Genomic DNA, 18,819 nt, shown 5'->3' on the forward strand with positions numbered 1-18,819 from the left:
AGCCAAGTCCCAGACATGACTGTTATCTCTGTAGGAGAACAAACTGGTGTTGGGAACCCTTCTCCATTTTTGAAAATCAACCTTCCTCCCAGTTTTAAGTGGCAATCCACCCTGGAAGGGAACACCCAAACATTTTACACCAGTTCAAAATCAGAAGAAACCTTTAGTCCCATGAAACCCGACAAAGAAGAGCCTGCTCAAAGCCTGACAGACATTCAGAACAAGGGGGAAGAGTTGTTTTTCCCTATTCAGTGAAAACGAGGGGGAGGCTTCGGTGCTCAGAGTATGGCTGAATAATGGTAGGAGCTTCATTAGCAAAGCATTATTCAAGAAACTCCCAAAAGATAAGACCATTCCCACATTTAAATTGATTGACAAATGGGAAGTAGGCCTGGAAACCCCAAAGTCCAAACATCTCCTGCCTAGGCGTATCCTAAAAATGTCCATTGGCAACAAAACCAGAGACTATAATTCTTAGGTCATGAGAGATGTCCCTTCTGCCTTTTATCTGGGAAGTGACATTCTCAACCGATTTACAATCAATTGGACCTAATTAATCATAAAGTCTGGTCCCGACTGGGGCGTAACCCCATGGGCTTTGACAACATTGAAAGAGCATTCCGGTCAGCTCATGTGCTGACTTATGCTGTTGAGATCCAAGTGCAAGAAGAGGGTACCAATCCCAAACAATTGTTGCGACATCAGCTACGGTATTCCCCCAGAAAAGATTCTTACTAAGCATGGAGGGAACTTCCTTGTGTGCTCGTCCTGCCCCTATGATGTGGAAGAGGTGACCTGTGACATTAGGTGGGAGGAATTAGTATTCAGAGTCAAGGAACACTATATCAAATCTCCTGTCCAAGTCAACACCATCAAAAGAGATCTCTCCACCCAACTGGAGGATACCACTGAAATTGACAAGCCATAAGTCTTTCCAGGTTTCAAACAGATGGTCGAGGAAATTATCAATCTTGCTGATGCCTATGAGACTGAGGAGCAAAGACATAAGTTGAAACAGGTTTTCCTGGAATTCCAAGATAGCTTTTCAGTGGACCTATATGACAGTGGACGCAGATACATTCATTCAACCACCATTCCCACGGACCCCGAGATGGCTCCAGTATTTGTAAAACAATACTGGTTACCTCTCGCATCCATGGAGTCACTCACAGTGATTATTCAGAACTTAGAATCCCTTGGGATAATTCTTCCGATCCACAGTCAACAACCTGGTACTGGGGATACTGAAACCAAACTGCCAATGGAGACTGTGTGCAGACCTGAGGGCACAAACTGGTCTACATTTCAAGATGGCCCCTTCCCTACATCAATCAGATGCTGGCCAAGATCCAAGGGTCAAAGGTGTACATCACCATTGACCTGAGCAACAGTTACTGAACAGTACCTGTGAGCAGAGAAGACCAGTACAAGCTTGCCTTTACCTTCAGGGGTAGCAGTACATGTGGACCTGAACCCCCTTCCTTTGTATACATAAACTCCAGCAGTATACATAAACTCCAGCAATGAGTTCAACATCTTCCTATGATTTGGGTGAAAGGGGAAACCTGGGCTATGCGGATGATGTTTTGTAGAAGAGCTCAACTGTGGAGGAAGATGTAGCAGAAATCTGCTATGTCCTAACCGAGTTTCAGAAGGCCGGAACAAAACTGTCCTTTCAGAAGGCACAGTGGTGTAAGTCCTGAGTGAACTTCTTAAGGCACAAGATCACACCCGAGGGTCTTCATCCCCAGGCGAAGGAAGAAGGTGGAAGCCTTATTGAAATTAAAAGACCCAACTATTCTGCGAGAATTACAAAGCTTTCTTGGATTCACCAATTATAGTCAGAAGTTCATTGAAGACTACGGAGAGGTCACTCAACCCTTGGTCCATTTATTAAAGGCCAGAGTCAAGTGGGAGTGGGGTCTGGAACAATCAGAGGCAGTAAAACAACTGAAAAGAAACCTTTCCCAGGCTACTTGTTTGGCTTACCCCATAAAGAACAAGGAGTACTTCTTGAAGACTGGATTCTCAGATACTCGCCTAACAGTGGTATTGTACCAATAGCATGACAAGGTCAACAAAGTCATCCTATACATGAGTAAGACTTTGTCCTCTGTGGAGGAAAAATTCAATGACTGCAAGTAGGCACTCCTGGCAACGGGATGGGTGTTGAACAATTACTTCCCATTCATCCCGGCAGAGCATATCATTGTCGAGACTCCTCAACAAACCTTCCAAAGTGACAGAATCTGGGTGGGGAATGTTAGTAATTCCAGAATTACTTCCTAGGTCATGCCCATGCAAGACTTTCCTGTGGAGGTCAGATATGGCCAAAACAAGAAAAGTCCCGTAGCGCAAGGGCTGGCTGACTTACATGATTGTGCTCAGGAATACTGTCTCAAGGATGAAAGTCTAATGACCAACAACAACATGAAGGAGTACTTAACTTCCCCACCCAAGGTCTATGAAGAAGACATGTGTCAGGATATATCCACAGTTTATGTGGATGTGTGTGCCTACGATGTTGATAACAATAGGACAAAAGAACTGGTGGCTGGCTTTGGGAATGCCTGGGTGAATGATACCCTGGAACCCTCTGCTGGTTATAAAATAGGACCCCAAAGTAGTTATGTTGCAGAGTTGATGGCCGTTCATCAAGACATCCTCACTGCAGTGCACCACCAACTAAATGAACTAGTCATAATCGCTGACCCTGATTATGTCAGTAACGGGTTTGTGGAGCGCCTAATTAGCTCGAAGAATAGAGGAATGCTTTGTTCTAACAATAAGTCCCTAAAGCACGCCAAACTGATCCAGTCAATTGATGATCTGGTGACCTCCAATGAGATGACCATCTATTGGAAGAAGACAAGAGGTCATTCCAAAATAAAGGGGTCAGTTAAGACTGGGAATGACCTGGCTGATCAGCTGACTAAAACCAGAGCTGCAGGGGGATTTCATAGAAACTGAATACCTGCTTGGTGAAATCCAAATGGCAGCTGTCACCTGGTCACAAACTCATACTAACAGCAAATTCTCGACAGCCCAGTGGAGTAAAGATACCCCAGATGCAGATTTGATCACTGCACAGAAAGAGGACCCAATCATTGGGAAATTTTATTGACACATTGAAGACCCTGTGAGCTTTCCTTTAACAGAGTTGGATTATACCGGTAAAGAGGATCTCTGGGTGTTGATGTTCGGGATCCAAGAGGGTTTGTTGGTAAGGTGATCCCTATCTGGCTGTGACCAATGCATGGTACCTACCTCATTCCGAAGCCTGATATTGAACCATGCCAATGACGCAGCCACTGCTGGTCATAAGGGGTTTTATACAACATTTGAAATCTTATGTGAGGTTGCCTAGTGGCCACACGTGGGCCAGGACCTCGACATTTACCTCAAGGGGTGTCTTGTGTGTGCTCAATTTCAACCTAGTTCACTCACCCACAGAGCTCCTCTGCAATAAAGGGGAATGACACTGCCTTGGTCAGATCTGCAAGTCGATTTCATCGGGCAGTGATTCATTACTCTAGAGGAAACAAGTACATGTTGAGATGCTTGTCCACAAAGTGGGTAGAATATCGTCCAGCCGCCAATTGTAAGGCAGAGACAGCTGCTGCACTAATATTATCAACCACATCTTCTCTCATTTTGGTCTCCCACAAAGGGTTGAGCCGGATTGAGGAAGACATTTTACCAGTGAGGTGATGGCGAAGATGTGGGAGATTCTAAGGGTAAAAAGAAAACTCCACATTGCCTACCACCTGGCCTCAAGCGGGGGGTGTAGAGAGATCCAACAAAACAATTCTGAGTACCTTGAAGAAGTTCATGGCAGACTCTGGAAACAGTTGGGACATCCGATTGTCGCTTGTTCTGATGGCTATTAGGGCTACACCATCTTCTGCAATAAAGATGTGTCCATTTGAGCTCATGATCAGACCACAGCATCTGCTCTATAGAACTCAAAAGCCAACACTGATATGATAAATGTGACCACTACTCACGAGTACATTTCAAATTTAAGGAAGCACCTCGAGCATGCTTTTGCTTATGCTAAGCACAATTTAGAAAAGTCGGCTGATGGAAGGAAGACCTATTATGATAGACCACCAAGAATGAGAATGAAGTAGGTGACACAGTTTACCTGCACAATTTTCATAGGAATCAGTGCAATGAGCGCACATTCCTTCCATCTTGGCGGGGTGCCTTTGAAATTTTACATAAAATATCACATGTTGCTTACACGATGCATATTCCAAAAGTAGAACAGACAGAAGAAAAATGGGTCCACATCAATCAGTTGAAAAGCTGTCATTGCAGACACTCTTCACGACTGATTGATGAGCCTAATGAAAGTCAAGCTGAAGAACCATCTGAAGAATGAAAAGGAAGGATAAAAAATAGGATAGAAACTAAGATGAATATATGCATATACGTACGAAAAAAGAAGGAATCCAAACTGCACTTCAGGCGAGACGCAATCTCCACTGTATTGAGTCAGAGAGTAAAAAAAACCCTGACTCACCTCGTAATAAATTACGAGCTTTATTATTAAAAAATAGTTGTCAAGTAGTTGGACAGTAACAAAGACAACAGAGGCAGGACGCCCTAGGGCATATCTAACTGCATACAAATGAAAAAACATTATTAAACATTATGTTTAAGTTGCACTAATAAAAACCTATGAAATTAAACGAAAAACCTTTGTTAAAGGGACGTTATGGTTACAAGTAAAACCTAAAAACCCCAGAAATTCGCCAGTTATGGTAAGCTAAGCAACCATAACTCGCGCCACCACCATGCACTGCTAAGACTAACACCCAGGAATCAAGGACATGAAGATGACATCATAAAACACGGGCACATTTGCAAAACCATGCTTTCAGGTCCTTCTCAATGCTCCTTACACATGTTTGCTGGAAATCCACCCATGTTTTATTTTTTCAAAAGTGTCAAATGTATGCACATACAGTTGTCATATAACCTAGCCCCCACTTGACAAAATCCATTCAGACTTTACGAAAAAATGTATATCTAGAGCTATAATCTTTTTGCAAACCTTTGTGTCGATTTGTCAAATAGCACCACATTTATAAGCCTTTCAATATTTTGGGACCCCCCCTCTAATTCTGCCCCTCTTGACGAAATCCCACCAAACTTCGCAAAAACATTTATATCTAGATCTATTACCAGTTTGCCAAATTAAGTGTAGATTCATCAGATGGCACCTCATTTATAAGGCTTTACATAATTTTGGGACCCCCCTCTAATTTTGCTCCCTCTTGACAGAATCCCACCAAACTTTGCAAAAACAGGAATATAATTGCAAAATTTCATGCAGTTTCATTAAGTGGTGCCAAAGTTATAAGCCAAAGTTATAAGCCATCCAAGAACTGCTTTTCACCAACCCTGTAATGCAGAGGTGTCCGTGAACTTCACAGGACTGTACGCGAACATCCAAACTGTTTGCGGACTTTCGCAGCAGAAAATACCTTTTTTTTGCTTCTTGCAGCCATATTCCATCCTATCCTCATCACCCCTCACCTCCCCAGAGATTATTTGGTAAATTTGACAAGTACAATGTTGTCTTTTTAAAGCGATGTCTGCGGACACCGGCCGCTGTCTGTGAATCCAAGATGGCGGGTGTTTCCAAAAATCAGACGCACCTCACGCTTCACTCCAACCAATCAGCGAACACGTTATGTGTCCGTGGACATGATGCAAGTCTATTAGCCAATCGGTACCCTGTCTGCGGAGCGGACATAGATATCACTAATTTTTTTAGTCCTACTTTTTGGTCGTTTTAAAAAAAAACTACTCGACTGATTTCCACCAAATTTACAAAATCACGCTTTCGAGACCACCGCTCCTGCCACAAATTTGGTGAAAATCCGTCCAGCGGTTGCGGCTGTAGGCATGCGCAAAGTTTTTCTCCATTCAGTCTATGGGAAAAAAAATAAATTTTGGGACTCCCCTATAACTTTGACCGCCATAGACCAAACCTCACCAAACTTTGCGAGAGTGGGCCATATACTTTTTTTGCAAAGTTTGGTGAGGATTCGTCCAGGGGGAGCGAAGTTATAAGCCGCCCAAAAAGTACTCTTCCTATGGGTTTAGCAACTTAACCATAACTACTACATGGCCACTACCACAGGCCATGATATATAAACAGGGAGTAATTTACTTGGTGTTATTGTACCACTGAAGAAAATAAAATGTATTTTGTGAAATGGTAAAATGTCATGTTATAATTGTATGTTGTTGTAAATTCTATTTAAGTCTTCTGGGGAAATATGTGTGTAAAAAGTACTGAAACTCTTTTTCTTTCTTTTATTCGGGAACTAACCTCCTTAACTTCCGGCCTGGAGGAGAGAGTGGAGTCTGGTGAGAACCCTATGGACCCTGGAAAGAAGGAAGAAATGGGGTGCCGAGCCACACCCTCCAACCCAAAGAGGGAAACAGAGGCTGGAGTGCCCTCTCCCTAATGAAGAAAGAATGGGGGGCTGTGGCACACCCTCCAACCCAATGATGGAAGGGGGGCTGGAGTGGGAAAAGCTTGATTTCTCAATACTAACACAAAAACCACTTCGCTTGTGGCTGCACGTGAAAACTGAAGGTCCCTTTCACATGAAAAGTAGGATTTTTAAACACTGACCCTAAAAAACTAGCTTGACATGTGTATCTGCAGTTTAAATGCCAAAATGTACAACTGCTAACAGGAAAAATGTCAGGGAAAAGGGTACTTGTTGACAAAAAGTAATCTATATTATGTTTCACATACAAAATACCAGTGACATTTCAAAAGCCACTTTGTTTTCATGAAATATTGTCTCTACGCAAACCCTTTTGCTGGCTGTTGGACACATGTCACCACAAACTCCCCCACTGGAAGGTGACACCCCCATCTAATTACAACTGCAATAAAGGGTGTCCTGCTAAAGGTGTGGCAAGCCCAGTGTTCTCCAGACTTGCTGGTTTTGAAGGCAGTTATGGCAGAACAAGTTCCCCTTGGCTGGACCATGACTAAAAGGTGTGAAGACTGGGGGCTACAACTTCAAAACGGGAACTAACTTCAAACAGCAGCTGCAAACACAAAGAGAAGACTCTGGTTACAGGCTGACCCAGTGAGACCACATAGCCTGAAGGCAGGAGAATTGCCATTTATGCCACATGAAGATTTACAATTCATTTAATAGGACTATTATAACTTAGGCCTTTTCCCCAGCAACCATAAGGTGGATTTTCTTCATTTGTTTACCATTTTTAGGTGTTTTCCAGGTGATTTTGAATATATATAATTCATCCCCCGCGACTCAGGGAACTGAAATGGCCATCTAAGGTGTGTTTCTGGCTGATCTGAAAATTCTCTAAATGTGATAGTTGGTGAACGGATGGAGGGTGAAATTGGGGACTATAGGTAATATGGTACATGTTCATAACTGTTATACTTTTTGTGAAATGGGCAGAAAAGTACAACACACCCGTGCAATATGGTACGGATGTGGCTGCCATCTTATTTCATTCCCCATGATTAGCAGAATCAGAAAATATCAATATTATGGCAGTTATTCGTAAAATTATAAAGTTTTGCCATATAGCTAGACATTTGCAAACATTTGAACTGAGAACAAAGGGGGTTTGAAAATTAAGCTGCCATATGTCTGCTCCAGACCCCCAAACCAATCCTGACTCTGAGGGTGGGTTTGTGAGGAGAGAGAAGGGTAATTGTCCAATCCTATTTGGGGACCTCTTGCAGGGTACTTCCCTGCTTGTAAAATTGGTGGTGTCATCGTTGCTATATAAGGGGGACTGCACTAGGAAGAGGAGACAGAGCTTCTGAAATTTACCATCAAAACAATGCTGCTGCAACTTACCATCTGATAGCTGCAAGATAACAACATAGGAGATTGCTGAGAGTGCATCTTGGTGGAGCTGTCTATTTCTAGGAAGGCCTAAGAGCTGACTGGGTCCTATGCTGGAGAGCGGAGACCATCCTTGAGAGAGAAGTGACCAGACCCCTGCCCTATCTTTCCAGAGGGTCCTGGCATGCAGGTGGCTATCCTGAACTTTAAACAAAGGCTTTCTATGTAAATAGAACTGAGCCTTGGGAAACCAAAAGGTGGGGAGTCTGCTTGCCTTAAATCGGTTATAGTGGGTGGGGGTGCAAAACTGTGTAGATCCTTATGCCTATTTAATTAAACAGATTTATTTAATTAATTCCCCATTAGGTGGAACACTACGGGATGATTTTTGTTAAAATTCAAAATTAACAAAGCTCACTTGCCAGTGTGCGCTGAAAAACGATAGCCTATAATCTAATTGGGTAATCCTTTTTGTCCTATTGACAATGACTTCTTTAAGGAAGAGGGGTGTCTTTGTTCTTAAATCAGTCCAATCTTTTTGTCCAGCTTCCCCTAAGACAAGCCTTTCAGTGTAGCTGGGTCTGAAATCCCAAATTCCCCAAATTATTCAAATATTTCTGTCCGACTTCCGCAATACAGACCAAAGTAGGCGGGGTCTGCAAAAAAAACGCAAAATCACCCTGTGTTTATTTTAAACCAAAAGTGTGGGTGAAATCATAACTGCCATATGTATTTTTTACCAATCTTGGAACCCTACTGCTAACCTTTTTAGGCCCGCAGGGAAACAAAAATTGCACAATACTATATTTCTAAATGTTTTGGTTATTGATCAGTTTAATTACATCTTGAAGTGAAATTTGTAGACAGTAAAGAATTGTGATTTGTGTTTTCCTTAACTAATTTGTGTAAATGATTTGAGTAACAAGGAGTTAATGGTGAGCCACAAAGAAGGTGGCACATTTAGTTCAGTATGATTCCTATTACTTTTAATTTAAATAAATACAAATATATTTCCTGTACACTGGTCTGGTTCGTGACTCATTGGTAGCTCAGGTGGAGGAATCCAAGGGGCATGATATGAGTCTGAAGTAGGTCTGAAGAAAATAATCCGTTAAATAGTATTTTGCATGACACCTTGAGTGGGGAGGGAAGGAACACTGTGTTGAGGGTGGTCTCGCAATAAACCGTTATAGTATTTTAGTAACGGGCAGGGTGTGTGTGTGGCAACCTCTCAGCCAATAAGGAGGCTTGGCATTGGGGAATTACCTGTGGTAATCCCCCTGCTCTGAGCCACCTCATGGCTTGAGGCTACCAGCTTCCCCCGCTGGGGAATGACGTAAGTGCTCTACCCCCTTTCCCCCACTCCCTCTACAGATTTCCCTTCCCTGCCCCATTCCCTCCACTTTTTATTTGCTCCTCTGTCTCCAGCGATCCTGCTCCCGATCTGCGACACACCTACATGGAAAGGAAGAAGGGATTACACGTAGTCCCTTCTTCTGTCCATGGTGGCCATTTTTTTCTTTCATTTTCTTTTCTTTTTTTTTAATGGCTGCCATGGATAGGGAGAAGGGACTATGTGTAGTCCCTTCTACCTTTCCATTGTGACCATTTTGTTTGTTTACCTTATTTTATTGTTTTCAATGGCTGCCATGGAAAGGGAAAACAGACTTTGTGTTCCCTTCCCCGGTAGCCATTTTTTGAACTTTTTGTTTCAGAACAGAAAAAAAAACAATTAGTACCTCGGCCTTACGGGCCAGGGTACTAATAGCAATAAGCCCCTGGCAGGGGGGCATTACCACTTCAGGTAATACCCCGGGCCTTCCATAATGCCCTTGCTTTACTCGGGCCTGTAACTATGGGCCCTGCGGCATTACCTGCTCAGGGCTTATTGCTTAAATAAAACCCCTGAAATTCACTGAAAAAATTGGGGCAGTTAAGTTGTGCAGATTTAACCGAACAAAACCCATGAGATTTAGTGGATGTGGGAAGTCATGACCAGCTTCACTTGGTGCGTTCCCGTTGCAAAGCCCATGAGCACATACATATTATAAAAGAAGGGATTCACAATGGCATACACAATGACATTATGGGGGCATCAACGGGAGCAAGCTGAGTAAAACTGGTCATGACTACACACATCTGCTGAATTTCAAGGGTTTTGTTGCGTTAAATTTGCACAACCTAACTGCACCTTAACTAAGGTTTTTTTTCAGTTAATATATTCACCAATAAAATGCATTTAAAGTCAGTGATAACATGCATATACCTGCTTGCTCTCATATGTTAAACTCCATCAGTGCAAAAAATAATCAGGCCACCATAAATAGTTCGCTATTAAATAACGACTGTACAGTGTCAAGGAACGGTATTTTAGAAGAAAAGAATTCATTCCTTCCTTCCTTCCTTCCTTCCTTCCTTCCTTCCTTCCTTCCTTCCTTCCTTCCTTCCTTCCTTCCTTCCTTCCTTCCTTCCTTCCTTCCTTCCTTCCTTCCTTCCTTCCTTCCTTCCTTCCTTCCTTCCTTCCTTCCTTCCTTCCTTCCTTCCTTCCTTCCTTCCTTCCTTCCTTCCTTCCTTCCTTCCTTCCTTCCTTCCTTCCTTCCTTCCTTCCTTCCTTCCTTCCTTCCTTCCTTCCTTCCTTCCTTCCTTCCTTCCTTCCTTCCTTCCTTCCTTCCTTCCTTCCTTCCTTCCTTCCTTCCTTCCTTCTTCCCTCTCACATTTCCTATTTCCTCTTTGATGTAGTTCAGTCGAACCATTCCATGCCAGGTTAGAAATAATAAATCCCTTTCCAGTCCAGGACATATGCATATTAGGAGACTGAACACTATTATGTATTTTAAATGTTGCGCTAATAGGCAAGCTGTAGGTCAGACCCCAAGTTTCTTTTCCACAGCTCATATTCCCAAGACAATGTCACCTCAAACCAAAAAGGTATGAGAAAAGCACTGATGCAATGAAGACATGACTAGGATTTCTGTAAAAAAGACCATCTGGTAATTGTCCTCCTTCGGTTCTTCCCTTAATTATGCTTTTAATTAAAGACGGTTCAAGCCATTGGACCACATGAAGGGCAGTAATTACAAATTACACTGCGAGCTCACCAGATGCAGCGCACTATCTGCTGGGAACAAGGCAGCCGAGTCAACACTCGCCTAAACTTTGCAGGCATTAATCCTCGCTGCCTTGAGAACAGAAGCACATTTTGGATTCTGCGGGCTCCGGCCAGGATTTAAGTTCTCTGTCATGGCTGTTTTCATATTTCTTTGACATCTATTGATTCGGAGGCAGCTGCGAGGCTTTGTCACAGGAGAGAGGACCGGTCACAATACATTAGCGTGATGGCATAACTCGAGTATGAGCAGCGACGGGGCCAGACATGACAGGCGAGCACATGACCACGGCCTAGGCGAGGAACCAAAGGAAGAAATGCATTTTTAATAAAGCGTCTCTAAAAACAGGGCTGCTGCGGCTTTCTCAGAGGCTGGGGCCTTCTTAATTATTTCACTTGGCCTGCACCCAGGGTGCAGCCCCTGATGTCACTTGTCCGCAGAGGGCTTACGAGATAACCTCTTAAAAAACAACAGACAGTAGAAGAACTCATGGGTGTGTGCTTTCAAAGAAAGGTGGGTGTGATGTCAAAACCGTCTAGATTTTAATGCGTTATTGATTTCCACAGTCAGAGGGTAGAAGGTCACTGGAGGAAAAGTATTACGTTGACTTGTTGACAACAAATCCACGTATAGAACGTTTGCACAAATATACACACACACGCACTCGCAGGCACAGAAGTATGCCCAGAAACATACTTAACAAAAGGGTTTCAGTGAATTGCTTGAATATTTAATGATGTACACTAACAAACCAAAAAATGCCCAATGGGCATGACCTTGAGTAAACATTGCCCCATGCACCAGAAACAAACCCACAGTGCTCTGCGGGTAATGCCTATAGCCAAGTCAAGTGGAAACTGAACCCGCGCCCCAGGGCACTGACAATACACTCAAAGTGGTAACTGGGCATGGTCAGTGGACAATCATTACAACCCTGGCGTTAAGGGGTTAACAGCGCCGTAAAAGACTGCTGCGCCGTTAAACCCTTAACGCCCGATTCACACTTTAACGCCTGCTTTTTGCAGGCGTTAAAACCCAACCCGCTAAGGGACCTTGGTGCTAATTACTGCACCGTAATTTATGGTGCCGTAATTAGTGCCTTCCCCATTCCCATTGTGCCCTATGGGCCAAAAATGGGAATGGGGAAGGGGCCATGTTGAATGGGGAATTACCGCCCCACCAACCTTGTAATGCGGCGGTAATTCCGCCATCCACCATGGCGGAATCCGGCATGGACCATGGTGCTAAAAGCACCATGGTCCAACGCCTGGGTCGTAATGAGGCCCAGAGCCTTTTTACAGGATACTGTGAATGCACACACAGAGCCCACTTCGGCCATGCCACTAGCACCTTAAGCACCCTTTGGCCATACCCAGTGGGCACCTTGTCCACTGTGCATTGCATGCAGCCAGGCCCAGTGTGCATTGTGCCCAGGGGATGGCTTTCAGCCATGATCCACGAGCAGCATAGCTACCTTCCAACATCTCATCCAAGTTTAATGTCAATCTGTTCAGCAGTTGTTGCATTCTATTTCCACAAAATGTCAGCATGTGATTTTCTTAAGTTCAACTGGTATATTATCAACATGTGTTGTCCTTAGATGTTTAGAATTCCATTTTTATTCCTATTCCTATTTCAGAATTATCTTATTTCCCCGAGATCTTGTAATATGCCCCATGGCTTCTTAGATGAAGCTTTTATATTCCATTTGTGAACAATTAATCAGTGCTTCTCGCCATTTTCCAGCCAAAGGAGATAATGGTTCCTTCCGCTTCTCCAAACTCTGCATTCTTGAAATTATGATTGCTATGAAAACGAAAACATAAATTGGCGCATCCTTTGTGATCCACCCACAAAAATCATCACCTGAATATTGTCCCAGTTTTTCTACGTCAGGATCAACCCCAACACTTCCAGCCAGAAATCTTGTCTCACCTGGCAAGTTGTCAAAATGAACATTATTTTTCCTTCATCCTCTTATCTGTGGGATTTTCATTTTGTGTTACCTTTTATCTTTGCTAGTAAGTAGTTCTGACATTTAATACAGTCTATGGATTATGAAAGAGTGGGGTTTCACAAATGCAATCTTGTTCTTGCCACAGAGCTCTTTTCCGGGTTTGTACTGTATTAATTGTCATCAGCTTGTGTGTATTACAGGATAGAACACTGTTTAGATATGTTGTTTTTCTAATCTGATCTGCTATTAATGTTTTCCTTGCGTCTGTATCTCCAATCATGACTGCCAACCTTGATCTTTACCAAGGAATGTATCCTTTAGTAGTGGAAGCATCATTTCAAGGGTTGCAGTTTCTCTCTTACCTCCTCCATTGTCCTTACTTTCCCATTGATATGCTATAATAGGATAGTCTATTTATATAGCCCTATACAGAATGTGTTTCAAAGCTCTTCAAGGCAAGGGAGGGAACAAGGGAAAATACAATGACATTCTCACAGGCCATGACCAGTAAGGATGTGAAATTAACTATCGTACTCTGCCTGACGACATTTCAGATAGTGCAAGAGCTAAGACATAGATAAGGAAGGGAGCGGCGAGTGGGAAGGAAATGGAAACAGAGAGGCGACTACTGTACTAGGCCTGACGACATTTCTGAGCCGGAGAAAAACAAAAGGTGAGGGAGAGGGGTGCAGAAAGGGAGGGGAGGAACAAAACAAGCGACTATCATACTAGGCCTGACAACGTTTCAGATAGTGCTGGAGGGAGGGGGGGCAGTAATTCCCCCCACCCCCTAATTGTTTATTAAGTCTCCTAATCCTTTAAACCTAGCTGCCTCCATCCAAGGGCATTCATTTCTTAAAAACATGAGGGAACTCAGAGATTACCCCAAACTGGGATTTAGCTTTTAATTAGGTCTTACATTGTCTCTCTTTTGTCTTGTGTAATACAAATGGTCCAAGTGAATTTTATTACAATGTCTCTGGAGGTACAATGGGATATCATTACTTCGAGTGTGTTCGATTTCGTGTATCAATCAGTAGACACACACCTTTTAAGATTGCTGCCTTGTAATGGCTCTTAAAATCTGTGAGCTCCAATTCCCCCCTAATTCTTGGTTTTGCCTGCAATTTCCATGCTCTTCTGTGCCCTTTCTTGTACCAGATAAAGATATTCGTATTGATTTGAAGTTGCTGGAAACAAGTCTGGTGTACATAAATGGGTAGAGTATGGAATCAAAACGTATCCTCCTAGCATTGATCATTTTAGGTTACAATGCTGTCTACAATCCTTAATAGTGTGCTTTAATTTAATTTTGTTTTTCATATCTTCCACATCTTTGCAAACATGGATATCCTTATAGCGAATAATTAGCATTGCTGGGTCAGTTTCCTGTCCCACATTTCAATGCATAAACAGTTTTATTTTCATTCAATAAATGGCTTTAGATCCCAGAGTGGACTTTAAAGCTCTTGCCTAACATGGTTCTTTTGTGTATTATTGGGATGGGAACTGATGGTTATCTGCATAAAGAAGTGACTTCACTTGAAATGCTTCAAAATAAAAGCCTTTTGTGTCCCTTAGTTGTGACACTGCTTGTGTCTGAGATTCTGTATACAGCGAGTACATCAAGGGAGAAAGGGGGCACTCCTCACTGTTCCCCCTTGTTATTAGAAATTCTTCAGATGGCACACCATTTACTTCTAATCTTGCTGAGGCCCCTATTAAAGTGCCTTCATATATCTTACACAATTGTCACTGAATCTCACTCTTCCCATCATTTCCCACAAAATTGGTTGAACACCCTATGAAATGCTTTTTCAGCATCAACACTAATTACTGAAATATTTTGTCTTCCGGTTTTGCAAATATCTTTAATCAATGATAAAAGATAAATCTGCTGGAATATGTCCACCCTTTGCATGAAGCCCTGTTGTTCTGGGCTAAATAACCCAGGGGTACTGTCACCAGTCTATTTGATAGTATCATTGAAAACATTTACAAATAAAAATTAAGAAGGAATGTAGGCACTTTGGGCTTCATTATTAGTTTGGTGATATCCCACCAGTAAATCTAGTGTGATACCACCAAATAGTAATACTGTTCCTGCCACTTGGTCTCCGGAAAAGTGGTGGGAAGGGTGGGGGTAGCTGGTATTACTGGCACTGGGAATACCGGTGCCGGTAATACTGGCTGTTTTTTGCCAGTGGGATGTCTGTGGGGTGCCTGACTTAATTTCAGCTCTTGGGTGGACAGAAATCAGGCCACCCACCGGCAAACTTGTAGTTTGCAGGTGTGGAAACGTGATGGTAAACGTTAGTACCTGCACATTATTTCCGCACCAGCAAACTTGTAATAAGGCCCAAATGACAATCATTGTCGTGACTTTAGTATTTGTTTCACCCAGGATTGGCTGATTACTACTTAGCATTTTGTTATAAAATTCTATCAGGAAGCCATCTCGTATCAGCTTTCCCATTCTTGATTTCCTTAATAACTATTTACATGTCTTTTATCAGTAGCTCCCCTTCCAGTAACACATCATGCCCGTGTCATAACCCAACTATAATTCTTCATGCTCAGGCGACTGCATCACTTGAAAATGAACCCACCTAATGGCACAAGGATACAGAGAACAGAAAAGGAAGAACAAAGATTCCTGTATCTCTCTCATTTGGCAGTAATATATATTGACAAGAAATACAATTATTTATTCTTAGGATCTAAGTTGTATGATTATAATGTATTCTAATCAGTTCTGTATTTCACTTATGGCCTTAATCTTTGTTCTTCTTATAGTACGGTTTTCACCTGGGTGATAAAGACTGTATAAGGTACCCTTATAAAGTTTAGCTTGTCATAACCCAGGCATGATTAATTGAACTAAGAAATACCCAATGCCCTCTAATATATTTCTGGATTTTACTGTTAGACCCTTTGATAAACATGTAGCAATCATTTCTAGTTGTACAAAAATTTCTTCAGGGAGTTTCTCTTTTAGTTTTCTTACAATACATTTCCTTTTCTTGCTCTTAAACTGTGGGGTCAAGCATTTCCCTTCTTTGTCTGACTGTTCATAATTATACTATTGCATTTTTTTTCAAACCCGTCAGCCTCCAGGCATATCTAATCTATATTCTGAACTTTTTCTGCCATCTTGGTCCTCCATCACTGCTCTTTTTTTATTATTTTGGTTATTTATTGACTCCATATGCTTCTCTCCAAATCTTATTTTTCATTAGCTCTATTGTGTGCTCTCTTTACTCTTTTTGCTAGGGAAATGAGTGGGATATTATTTACTCTCTCGCTACTGGTTATTGTGTGTAGAAAGAATCATTAAATCCTAGCACCTCCATTACATTTCATACATTACTGGGTTAGACCATCTATAAATGGGGTAAAAGGCATGGTGTGACTGTAAGCCTTTGTTTTATGTCCACCTTTGAGCCTTCAAATAATTAGTAATTTTTGCCAGCATAACGCTAATTGCAACATAGTACGATATCTTCCTTTGTTCCCTCTCGAAAGAATCTCCTCTCAATGATGACAAAGAAGTTAATTAAAGATCTATCTGGAAATACGTGTGTCTTCCTGAAGGAAGCAGTACATTTCTTTGTGGGGTTCTTCAAATGCCACAAATCTATCAATCAGAAATATTCTATCAATTCTTAAAGACTGTCTTGTTTTATGCACAGCAGGTGGGCTAGCTTTCTGCCTTTATGATGTGTCAAGCTCTGTATCTATTTCTGTATTTAAGTCACCGCCTTGCAATAGGATCGATGGATGTGAGCAAACTCCTGAGAAAAATTTGATGATTCATTTGGGTTATCCAAATTAGAATGGACAAACCTCCAATTGGCACTCCCTGTTCTGTCTCTATTTCCTGTTCCATTCTGACTACCACCCATCTTGCCACCATAGCTCTATTTATTAATGTAGTTGTAATGTTATATTGAGCGACCCCCTTAACCTGGGGAGCTCCCCCACATCAGGGAGCCCTACTATACTTTGCTTGAGTTTTCCTTTAGGGCTGGCCTTATTAAAGACTCATATAGAGCCACATAAATCTCCTACCCCTACCCCTGTGCCCCTAGTCAACCAAGAACCAGGCCGGGGAATTGAAAGAATGTATATGTATTTTATTATAAGATCAATGAATAATAATGTTGTTCAATCACAGCCACCACCTTCTTTTTGGCCGAAAACACAGCTTCAATCACAAAACACGCCTTTTCTACATTTACATTTGTCATGAAAAAAGGCTAATAAACTGGTCAAAACTAATTTCCCATGCACCCAGTTGAAGGTTGAATTTCAATAATATTAATATGGCACAATAGTAGTATATAATCGTCACGCTTCTGGCTGAATGTTTTTAGTGTGCAAATATAGGCATAATTTTTTTTTAATGAAAACTAGTTCACCTTCAATGCTTGATATATGGAATTCTCTGCATACTCAAAATGCTAGCAGTTAAAATAACAGATTTGGAAAAATGCCTGTGGCAAATATTACTTCAAAATTTAGCTTAGGAATAGACACATGTTTGATTTAAAAACAAGGCATACATCACACATTCAGTGTTGGATACATGCAGTCTCACTTTTGCAAATGTTGTGTTTTTTAATATGTTTTACTGCGATGTCCACCGACACCGGCTGATGCCCCAAGATGGCGGGCGTTTCCAAAAATCTGACGCACCTCACGCTTCACGCCAACCAATCAGCGAACACTTTGGGTGTCCGCGGACATGAGGCAAGTCAATTAGCCTATCGGTGTCCTGTCCACGGAGAGAACAGGGAAGTGTGTCCGCGGAGCGGACATACATATCACTATTTTTTTTGCTTTACGTTTTGGTCATTTAAAAAAAAAACGACTGTACGGATTTACACCAAATTAAAAAAAGCATGCTTTCGGGACCAAGCCGCCGCTCCTGCCGCAAATTTGGTGAAAATCCGTCCAGCGGTTTGGGCTGTAGGTGTGAGCAATGTTTTTTCCCATTATGTCTATGGGAAAAAAAGAAATTTTGGGACCCTCCTATAACTTTGCCCCCCCCCTGGACCAAACCTCACCAAACCTTGCAGAAAAATTCAGAGTGGGCCATATACTTTTTTTTTTGCAAAGTTTGGTGAGGATTTGTCCAGGGGGAACGAAGTTATAAGCCGCCCAAAAAGTGCTCTTCCTATGGGATTATGGGATTAGCAATTTAACCATAACTATATATATATATACATATATATATGTATATTCTGCTTCAGCTAATCATGGGGGATTTGATAATACGATAGCCTTGTTTGCACCATGTTGCACGGGCGTGTGGCAATTTGTTGTTGCTTATACTTAAAGTATTAAAGTTATGAACATGCTATTTGCTACCTAATTTTATCCTCCATCAGCTCGCCAATTCTTAAATTCGAGACATTTTCGGGGGAACAGCCAGAAACATAATTTAGGTGATAACATGATTTCCAAAAATTGCATGTGGGTCAAATTTACATCAGAATAACAAGCTCATTACTAGCTTTCAAATGACCTATGAATAGACGCAGTGTGACATATTGTTGCATAGAAAATAACTAGTTATGATAGTCCATTTAAACTAATGGGAAATCTTCACATGTATGCAAATCTTAGTTCTCATTTCTCAACGCCAGTCTCACTTTTGCCTGCGTAAAAGCCATTAGCCTCTTTGTTGTTTGAAAGTTGATGGGCTGAGGTGATCCTTATCATACAGCAGGCAATTCACCTCTGCCCTGTGATGCCGTAAGGCCATGTCGAAATCTGGCACTTTGTCCTGTTATTTTTCTCCACGCATGGCTGATAGTCACTTTATTGAAGTTGTAAATAACTGGTATGCATGAGCCTCAAAGAGATCCCCTTTCCAGCTCAGGAA

General features: G+C 42.0%; 1 long non-coding RNA gene across 1 annotated transcript in view; it reads left to right on the forward strand.

Moving 5' to 3' along the window:
* Window positions 1-8,884, forward strand: part of LOC138503663 (uncharacterized) — a 104,345-nt gene extending 95,461 nt beyond the window's left edge. The window contains exon 3 of the long non-coding RNA XR_011279683.1: window positions 6,372-8,884. This is a non-coding gene — a long non-coding RNA (uncharacterized lncRNA). The remainder of the gene's footprint in view (window positions 1-6,371) is intronic.
* The last annotated feature ends 9,935 nt before the right edge of the window (window positions 8,885-18,819 follow it).

The sequence above is a fragment of the Ambystoma mexicanum genome, chromosome 11, assembly GCF_040938575.1.
Source record: "Ambystoma mexicanum isolate Mex_15411 chromosome 11, UKY_AmexF1_1, whole genome shotgun sequence".
In the NCBI taxonomy this organism is placed as follows: domain Eukaryota; kingdom Metazoa; phylum Chordata; class Amphibia; order Caudata; family Ambystomatidae; genus Ambystoma; species Ambystoma mexicanum.